Below are 9,830 nucleotides of genomic sequence, written 5' to 3' on the forward strand. Positions count from 1 at the left end.
CACTATTCATTCTCAGTGCTCCATTAGGTCTCCATGCAGGTAATCCAACAAGCCTGCTTCACACTGCCCATGGACATTTCCAATAAATAAATAAGTAAATAAATAAATAAAGGTAAAAAGCTGTGTTGCAGACCCAGTGACTCCATCTTTCCTGCATTTGTTATGGTCCATACTACCAGGCCAACAACCAACTCGTTAATCCAGGGGGAAATAAAGCAGATTCTGAAAATCAAGACATGCCTTCAGCATTCAGCTCCCTTCGAAATAATCTGTATTCTTCCTGTCATCCCAATGCAGGTCAGCTGACCCAATCTCAATAGTTGTAATCTCTCATACAAGTGCAACTGAATGAGCAGCATTTTCAGCCCAAAGATTTTGGTTTTTTGCTGTGCTGTAATCTCTATGCTCACACAAGTCCACTTCTATGCAATGCAACCCCAGATAAGTCCTCAGGACATGAGCAAAACAGAAAGCCACTCACACAAACTTCTAGCCCAGCCCAGGCAAAGCCTTTTCTCATAGCCCAACCCTCAAACCATAGTCCTTGCTGCATTCAAGTCTTTCAACAGTGACAAGAATGATCTATTAAGCGATACTTAGAGCACTGCAACGTGTCTCTTAGATCAAGTTTTCAAATCTTTCTACATGCTTCCCTAAAATCAGTTCCAAATAAACAAAGGCATCATCAGGTTTCCAGCAATAAGACCCCACTATCAGCACCAATTTTACAGTTTCAGTCAGCTTCAGTTTCACAGTGTTGGCATAAAACACCTGACCAAGAGCAGCTTGTGGGATAAAAAGGGTTTGCTTTGTCTTACAGACTTGATGGGAAACTACACGATGGCAGGGGAAAACAGTGGCACAAGCAGAGGGTGGACAACAGCAGGAGAAGAACATGTCAGATGCTGTCCAGCAGACGCTGGATAGAACTCCCACAGCACACCATCAGCAATATGTCACCTCCAGGAAACCAATTCTCAAATTGCACCAGCGGTGAATCTAGCATTGAGAACCCATAAGTTTATGGGGGACTCCTGAATCAAAGCACGGCAATAATCAAAAAAACATCAAATGACTTATTTCTTTATTGTGGACATGAGGTGCTATTGACCATTATTAATAAGTATGCTTGAAATATAAATAAAAATTCCATATTTTTTTCTGCCATATGGTATCATGATATATTTTCCTTTCATTTTTGTCCATTTTAATTTTATTTAGGTTTTTAAAGAAGTAATCGTGCTAATCTAAATATACAAAGTATGTCCAATATAAATAATGCTGAGGGAAGAAGTATTTGGATAGAAAGACCATAGGATTTTGGGAAACATGGAGGTATGTGTTCACATCTAAATTCTGTTCCTTATCAGCCAATTAAGATTTAAAAGGTCATTAAACATTTCCCCCTGTACCACGACATCTATTCATTAAATTCCTCTTTGTAAAATAGGAGAATATCACTGGGGAACAGTGGGCAGTATTTGGTATATATTAGGGATGGATTTGCTTGCCTTCTCCGTTGAAAATGTGGAAGTTAAAAAAAAAGACTGGGTGAAAATAGCCAGCAATACAAAGGATTTTTTTTAATTTATTTATTTATTTTAATTTTTATTAACATTTTCCATGATTATAAAATATATCCCATGGTAATTCCCTCACAAAGGAATTTTTTTAAGCCATTGTAATATTTGGAAATGAGGTTTTAAAGGGGAAGAGTGTTGCCAAGACAGATGTGGGCAGTATGAGTAACAGGCCCATGGAAGCATGAATGGAGAGTCACTGAGGAGGAAATTGTGCAGAGGAAGCTCAACATAAATATATATTTCAAATCATGGCAATTCATTTGGAAGAGTGAAACTGAAGGAGGGACTATACAAGATATTGATGCTAGACTACACATGCAAAAAAGAGGTCAGACCAGGATATAGAGTAGGGTTCAAAGTCATAGTGACCCAGACACGAAGGGACAGTTGAACCCAAGATTGAGAATGGGGCAAGTATGAAGAACAGGACTCTGCAGTCAGGACAAAGGAAGGTCATGCAGGTGACAGCTGGGATCCAATGGAACTGATACAATGAACTGATTGATGATGATAGGGAGTGAGCCTAAAGCAACTTGCTGGCAATTGGTCTGAATGTTAGTGCTGGAACATGGCTTCTGAGTTATCTTTGCCAAATGAGAGATTTTACACCTCACTCTTGTCCTTGGATTTTGCCCCATCAGAGCCCTATGAGTTTTAGGATGTTGTCATAGTTTTGGAGTCAAAAGGAGGTGTGGAAGCATTGCTAAGCTTGCATTCCCACCTCACAGCAGAAAGCATGAGTGCACAGTCTACAAGCCCTGTGGGCCACAGACTTCACATCCCAAAAAATATATAAGGAGGTACAGTGACCGTACCTTGGGAGGAAGAGAGTAGTGGGACAATGTGTATAATGAAGATGATGACCTGGCAAAGGACAAGGAGACGTCAGTGCTGTAAGGACACTGGGGGTTGCCATGGTGCAGTTCACTGGGGAATTCTTGGTGGCCTGATACATGTTTCAGACATGTGCTTTTAATAGAGGAACAAGCCCCCATCCTCATGTTTGTGAGTGTGTGTGTGTGTGTGTGTTGTTAGGGATTGTACCTAGGGCTTCATGTGTGTTAGGCAAGTACTGCACCACTGAGCTAAATCCTCTGCCTTTTAAAAACTTCTTTATTTTGATATAGAGTCTTGGTAAGTGATTCAAACTGTCTCTTAATTTACTCTATACCCCATGCAGGCCTTGTACTTATGATTCCCCTGCCTCAGCCTCACAAGTAGGTGGGATGACAGGCCTCGATATTAGAAGAACCTCTTCAGGAGAAGACAGCTAATCTACCCCAAGAGCATGCCACGTTCCTTTCTGTGTACATGTGGGGCTTTACAACCCCATGAAACACCTCAAGTTTCACACATATTTGGAGATAGGTTTCAAATGTGAGGCAAAAGCATCTTATCAAAGGATTGATTATGAAACTTAAGTGGGAAGGTAATAAGAAAGTTTCAGTACTGAATGGAACTAGGTGCTGATAAGAGAAGGGGAGGAGGCCAGTGAGATGCATGGCCCGGAGAGTGACTTTGTCCAAGCTCTAACAAAGACTCATGAGCCTGCATGTCAGTGTAGGAAATAAAAGAAAGTTTCTCCATAACACAGAGCTTCCAAGTGCTGCCAGACTTTGGGAACAGTCAGCCTGTGGCTCCATGTTAGCATTAGAAATGTGTCATTAAAAATATTTGTTTGTGAGAAGAGAGAGAATATGAATATGGACACACCAGGACTCTAGCCACTGCAAAGGGACTCTATAAACATGTGCCACCTTGTGTATCCGGCTTTATGTGGGCATTGGTGAGTTGAACCTGCGCCCCTAGGCCTCATAAGCAAGTGCCTTTAGTGACTGAACAATCTCCCCTTTTCAAGAAATGTCTTTTATTTAAAAAATATCTAAATAATTTATTATACTAACAAAAATATAAAATATGGCACATTAATGTATTTGAATCATTTTTGGAGTAGGGAAAGATTCCCACTAATAGAATTCATTTTGCAGCACCTTTGAAAAGAAAAAGCAAAGAGGCAATGCAGGCTTAGTCTCCCACAGACTAACAGATTGCAGCTCATCCTATAGTGCACTCATTTGGTTTATTTCTCCACAGTTTGAGAATGCCACAGCTCACACACTCACAGGACAAAGGGTTGCCCGCATTCACAGCCTGTGGTTAAGATAATGCCCAGGAAGAGGGGGCTGAAAGATTTTTAGAGCCACATGTTGGGACATTATGCACAGAGACATTGCCTCTTACCAATAACGAATGGCTAACCCCATAATGCAGGACCCACATTCCCCAACAAGGAGGGTCCCTATGGAGGGAGGGCAGAGAGGAGACTAAGGATGGTACCAACATGGCTGTATGTACACTGCGGATAGAACTAATAAAAAAAGAAAATGAATTAGGGGTTGGGGAGATTGCTTAGTGGTCATGACACTTGCCTGCAAAGCCAAACGATCTAGGTTTGGTTCGCCAGGACCCATGTAAGCCAGATAAACAAGGTGGCATAGGCATCTAGAGTTATTTTTCAGTGGCTAGAAGCCCTGGATCTTCCATTCCCTTTGTCTCTGTCTCTCAAGTAAATAAACAAAAGTACTTAAACAATGAAAATGATACAGAGATGCTGAGGCAAAAGGAGGCCACGAGCTGACACAGACCAACACCATCAGTAATGTCTGTCCCAGAAGCAGAAACTTGCTGTGTGCAATCCAGCACCATTCTTTTGCCTTGGTATAGGAATCACAATGTATTTAAATGGTTCCCCAAGCATGGTGAGTTGTCTTAATGTTTGTTCTCAATTTGTGGGCCTCTGATTGACTTTGCTCTGAAGATCAGCATTACTGTGCTCAGCACTTTATACAGCCTCCTTTACAAGGCTGCTCACTTAATCAGTGAGGAAAGCTGTCTCCTCAGCAATCTAGTGGTCTCCCATCTGCCTCTAGCCTGTTGCCTTTTGGTTGGTATGCCTTGGTTTTCCTTTTGAGATTTTCGTGTGTCCTCCACAGCCATAGAATTTTGGGTTGAATTTTATATATCTTGAGTGAGATATGGGTACTTTTGTAAGTCCTGTGGACATTTGGATATGCTTTGTTGTTGTTGTTATAGCAGATAATTGAGCTGGCTTGGGGTGGAGCTATAAGTTTTATCTCACCCTTTGAGATCTCTGCTTCCAGCATCTGCTAGACTGAGTGCATACCATATCTTCTTTCTGGGACCTGGACAGTGGGTTACTTGTTATCTACATTCTTGAAGGCTGTGTGTGTGTGTGTGTGTGTGTGTGCGTGCGTGTGCGTGTGCTGATTCTGATCAGGTTCTTGTGTGTTCAATACAGAGGTAATGCCAGGAGTTTGTAATTCCTAGGGTTATTTTTCTCAGCTTTTCCTTTCCTGGTATTTTCTGATTCTCTAAGACTCTTCTGTTTGACTCCAATATCCTGAATGTTGGCACTTTATTTAACCTTCTCTATCACAAACTTTTGTGAATACAATTGTGTCTTGGGCTAAGTTGTAGAAGGACAGAAAGAAAGAGTGAGAGGAAGCAAAAAAGTGTTGCAATTCTTTGCTTGGAGAAGGTTTTCCTTCTTTCCTTTTTTTTTTTTTTAATTTCTGCCTCTATTTCTTTTTTGTTGTTTTTTCAAGTTAGCGTCTCACTCTAGCCAAGGCTGACCTTGAATTCACTATGTCATCTCAGGTTGGTCTTAAACTCATGGCGATCCTCCTACCTCTACATCTGGAGTGCTGGGATTAAAGGCATGCACCACCACTCCTGGCAGGTTTTCTTTCTTAAGAGAGTGAGTTCAAGCCATCTTTTGTGAATTCTGCTACTATCACCATATTATTTCTTGTAGATTGTGGAATAAGAAAGACATAAGAAAAAAAGCTAGTTGATAGCTTCATTCTTAGAATGTTATGAGTTCCTTTTCTACTCTGTGCCATTCCTCCTTCCTCCTCTTGTGTGACTGAAGTGCCCATTTCCAGGCTGCATGCTTGGTGGGGAGGGGAATGCAATGATGTCACCTTACATTCCATGCTCCTTCCATGATCTGACTGCTCCTATTAAATGGTCTCACTGTTCTACACACATTCTGTACCCATTTTATGTTTGTAGTTGGATCAAGAGACCAAGAGTACTACACTTCATGTTCCCAGCACCAGAATGCAAACATCTCTCACAGTATGTAGAAATAAGCTTAAGAACAGTAACTGGTATAAGAGATATTTCTACCTTAATTTTTTAATAATTTACCATGATCATCAATTATTTTAATCAATTGTGACATTTACTATATGAACATATTGCATATTATTCATATTTCCCTCACGTAAAACAGTTGATTATCTATTTGTGTGTATGTATGTGCCCACACATGTGCCAGGGTCTCTTGCAACTGCAAGTGATTGTCTGTATGGCTTCATAGGACTGTGGAACTGAATCTGGGCCAGCAGGCTTTGCATGCTAGTGGCTTTAAATGCCAAGCCATCTTCCAAGCCCATTTTCCATTTGGCATTTTGCTGTTTGCTATTCGTATGCTTGAGATATTTACTCTTTAATAGATATGTGACGTGCAGCTTTGCTTCCATTAAGAATATTGCCTTCTGGGGCTCTCTACCCACTCCTCCAATCCACATAACCAGAGCTCTCTGTACTTCCTTCTTTTCATACAGTAAATACTGTCTAAATCTTTAAAAAAAAAAGAATATTGTCTTTTCACTTTGATGCTAATGTATGGCTTTTATACAGAAGCTTTTTAGTGAAGCAAAATCCTATTACCATGTTTTTGCCTTTGTTTGTTGTACTTTTTGTCTACATTCTGAAAATAATCATTGTCCAAATATCAAAACTTTCCAAACGTTTTCTTCTGGTCATTGAACAGTTTCAGTCTGTAATTAATATTTTTTCAAGATAAGGTCTTGATCTAGCCCAGGCTGTTCTGGAATTTACTGTGTAGTCTCACTCTGGCTTGAGCTGATCATAATCCTCCTACCTCTGCACCTCAACTGGTATAATTAAAGGCATGTGCCATCCTTCATGGTTCTAAGGGATTTTAAGTTGATTTTCTTATGGGGTGTGTTGAGGACAAATTACATTCTTTTCCATGTAGATATTTCCTGTGTATAAAGCCACTCATTGAAATCACAGCACTCTCCTGTTGCTTGTCCTTAGCACCTTTGTTGATGATCATTTGGCAATGAATGGGAGACTTTATTTCTGGTATCTCTGTTTTCTTCAATTGGTCTATGGACACTGTATGTCCCTATGTGCTACTATAGATTTTTCTATCTATATTGTTGTTTGGTTGGCTTTGTTTTGGGGGAAAATGTCTCACATTGCCCCAGTTGACCTCACTATGTAGCTGAAGATGGCCTTGAATCCTTGATCTTCCTGCCTGTGCCTCCCGTGCTGAGATGACTGATGTATTTCACTTTGCCAGGCTGGACTTTTTGTATATTTTGAAGTCAGGAAGTAGTGTGATGCCTCTAGCTTGTTTTTGTTCACAATCACTTTGGCTATTATGAATATCTTATGATTCTACATATTCCTTTGATTATTTTTTTTAAATTTTTGTTAGCATTTTCCATGATTATAAAAAAATATCCCATGTTAATTCCCTCCCCACACACACTTTCTCCTTTGAACTTTGATTATTTTTGTTTTGCTTGTATTTTTGAGATAGGATTTTCCTCTAGCCCAAGCTACCTGTTAATAACTCTGCAGTCCAGGGTGGCTATGAACTCATGGTGATCCTCCAAAGATGCCTGGTTCTAAAATGGCAGCCTCCAATGAAATTATAAAGAATTCAACAGAAATTCATTTCCAAAATGAAAACACAACAACCATTGAGACGCTGATCTAAAGAATCACTGAACTGGAAGAAAACCATCACAGAACCAACAATCATATCAATTAAATTGAACAGAATCATCTCTTTGAACATTCTGATTGGGACAGCATGCCTACCTTGCTTGAATAAAATGTTAGAACCCTCAAAAGAGATAGGAATGAATTGAAGGTGAGTTGAGAAATGGAAGATCTGAAAAGCTGGTTGATTAGGCTTAATGAAGAAATGATCAAATGCAAGAATGAACTCCAGGAAGCATCAGGAAAATCAGAACTCTAACTGAAATAGTACTTCAAAAAAGAGATGGACATGATGAAAATCATGCAACAGAAAGCAAAAATCAAATCAAAATTATTAAAACCTCTCTAGAACCCCTCACCCACAGAGTTACTCATGTGAAAGCAGAACCTCTGATCTGGAAGAAAAGATAGAAGAAATTATTCAGGAGGCCAAAATCTTTTCTAAGTTCAAAGAATCAAATGGATATAATATGAGGGAACTGTGTGATACCATAAAATGTCCAAACATTCAGATGATGGCTGTAGCAGAAGGAGAGGAACTCCAAGCCAGAGGTATAGAGAAAATATTTAACAAAATTATTGAAGAAAATTTTCTGAATCTCTCAAAAGAGAGGCCAATCTAGATAAAAGAAGCTCACAGAACACTAAACAGACATGACCAAAGAAGATACTCTCCTAGGCTCATCATAGTTAAAACTCTTAACAATGAAAACAAAGAGAGAGAGTGTTAAAAAGAGCAAGAGAGAAACAAATCACTACATATTAAAGCAATGGAATCAGAATTCCACTTTTTTTGCATGCTTATATTGCCAAATAGTATTATAGGGGATGCTGGGGACTTCACCCGACCGTTGTTAAACAATGTGATTTTGTTTCCTGACAATTTTACAGGAATGTGTTTTTTGTGTTTAAAAGTTTACTGTAAAAGTAGGACAGGGCTGCTCTCCTCAGTGGATTGCTGAGAGGGGACAGTCACTGGCTGCCTAATAAAGACTCTGCTGTTAAAGTCCTTATTTGAGTGTTCCTAAACTTGATTTCTGGTCTGGGACTTGCTACATTTACCATCTTGTTTTTTTTGTAGGTGCTTCACAATTTTAATCATTTTTCTAAATCATATTTAGCATAACCCCATGTTTGAATTTCCATATTTAAGAGAACAGCTGTTTGTTATGATGGATATGTTTGGGAAACACATTTTCAATTCAACTTATTAGATTGTAAAGACAAAACAAGCATTCCCTTTGTATGACCATTTCTTTCTTTCTTTCTTTCTTTTTTTTTTTTAAGTATCCATTGGAATTATTCCATTTATTACTGGTATATCAGATTTCAAAACAAGTATAATTTGGAAATAGTTATTTTCATACTTCTACTTCCTGCTTTATCAGGATTTTCTTCAAATGACTTTTCTTATTTGTTTCCTCATCTTGCACAATATATATTTATATATAACCAATGCTTATCAATATTTCTTTTTTTCTTCTTCTTCTTTTCTCTTTTTAATTTTTTTATCAATTAGTTTTGTATTCAGCAAATACAGTCAGTTTGGTTCCATTATTAGGCTCATCTGTGACCTACCCCCTCCCATTGGCACCTCCTTGTTTAGATATATTGTGGAGTTAGCCCACAGTTATGGGTAGGATAAATGTCTGCATATCATGACCCCACATGTGCCTCTGATATTCTTTCCACCCCCTCTTCTGCAAAATTTCCCTGAGCCATGTTGGGTTCACTTTTGGTCTGCTTCTTCAGTGAGATGTTGGGGGCCTCTGGGTCTCTGGCTCTCTGATTTGGTAGGAGTTGATTTTTTATCTGTGTTGGTCTCCTTCACCCTTGTGCTGGTACCTGGTTCACCCGGAAAACATCACCCTTGCTTGTTTTTCCAATTGTTCTTAGTTTCAGATGGGGCCCTTTTGAGGTATGATGGGGTGGATCTCTCTTTAGGATCTATATTCATCTGAAAAAGAGAAGCAGATTCTCCAATGGAGAGTAAGTTAGCACCAGGACAAATGAGATAACCCTTACTTTTTTATAGAGAATTGAATAGACAAACTGGATAACCATATGCAGGAAACTGAAACTTGACCCACACATCTCGCCATGCACTACACTCAAGTCCATATGGACCAAAGACTTCAATATAAGACCAGAAACTCGACTAAGACTGTATGACCATTTCTAAATAACATTTTTTGTTTGTTTGTTTTCTATAGAGATTCCCTCTTACTTACATGACACTGGAGATAAGATGTGGCTCAGAGCTCAAGAACTTACAAAAAGGGGAGCCAGAATGGAGAGATGACTTACTGGTAAGGTGTTTGCCTATGAAGCCTAAGGACCCAGGTTCAATTTCCCAGTACACACATAAGCCAGATACACAATATAGTACGTGTCTGGAGT

At 39.2% G+C, this 9,830-nt stretch overlaps 1 pseudogene; it reads right to left on the minus strand.

The window, feature by feature from the left end:
* Nucleotides 1-2,186: 2,186 nt before the first annotated feature.
* Nucleotides 2,187-4,503, minus strand: LOC123457523 (annotated as a pseudogene).
* Between the last annotated feature and the right edge of the window lie 5,327 nt (nucleotides 4,504-9,830).

Source organism: Jaculus jaculus, unplaced genomic scaffold, assembly GCF_020740685.1.
Source record: "Jaculus jaculus isolate mJacJac1 unplaced genomic scaffold, mJacJac1.mat.Y.cur u25, whole genome shotgun sequence".
Taxonomy (NCBI): domain Eukaryota; kingdom Metazoa; phylum Chordata; class Mammalia; order Rodentia; family Dipodidae; genus Jaculus; species Jaculus jaculus.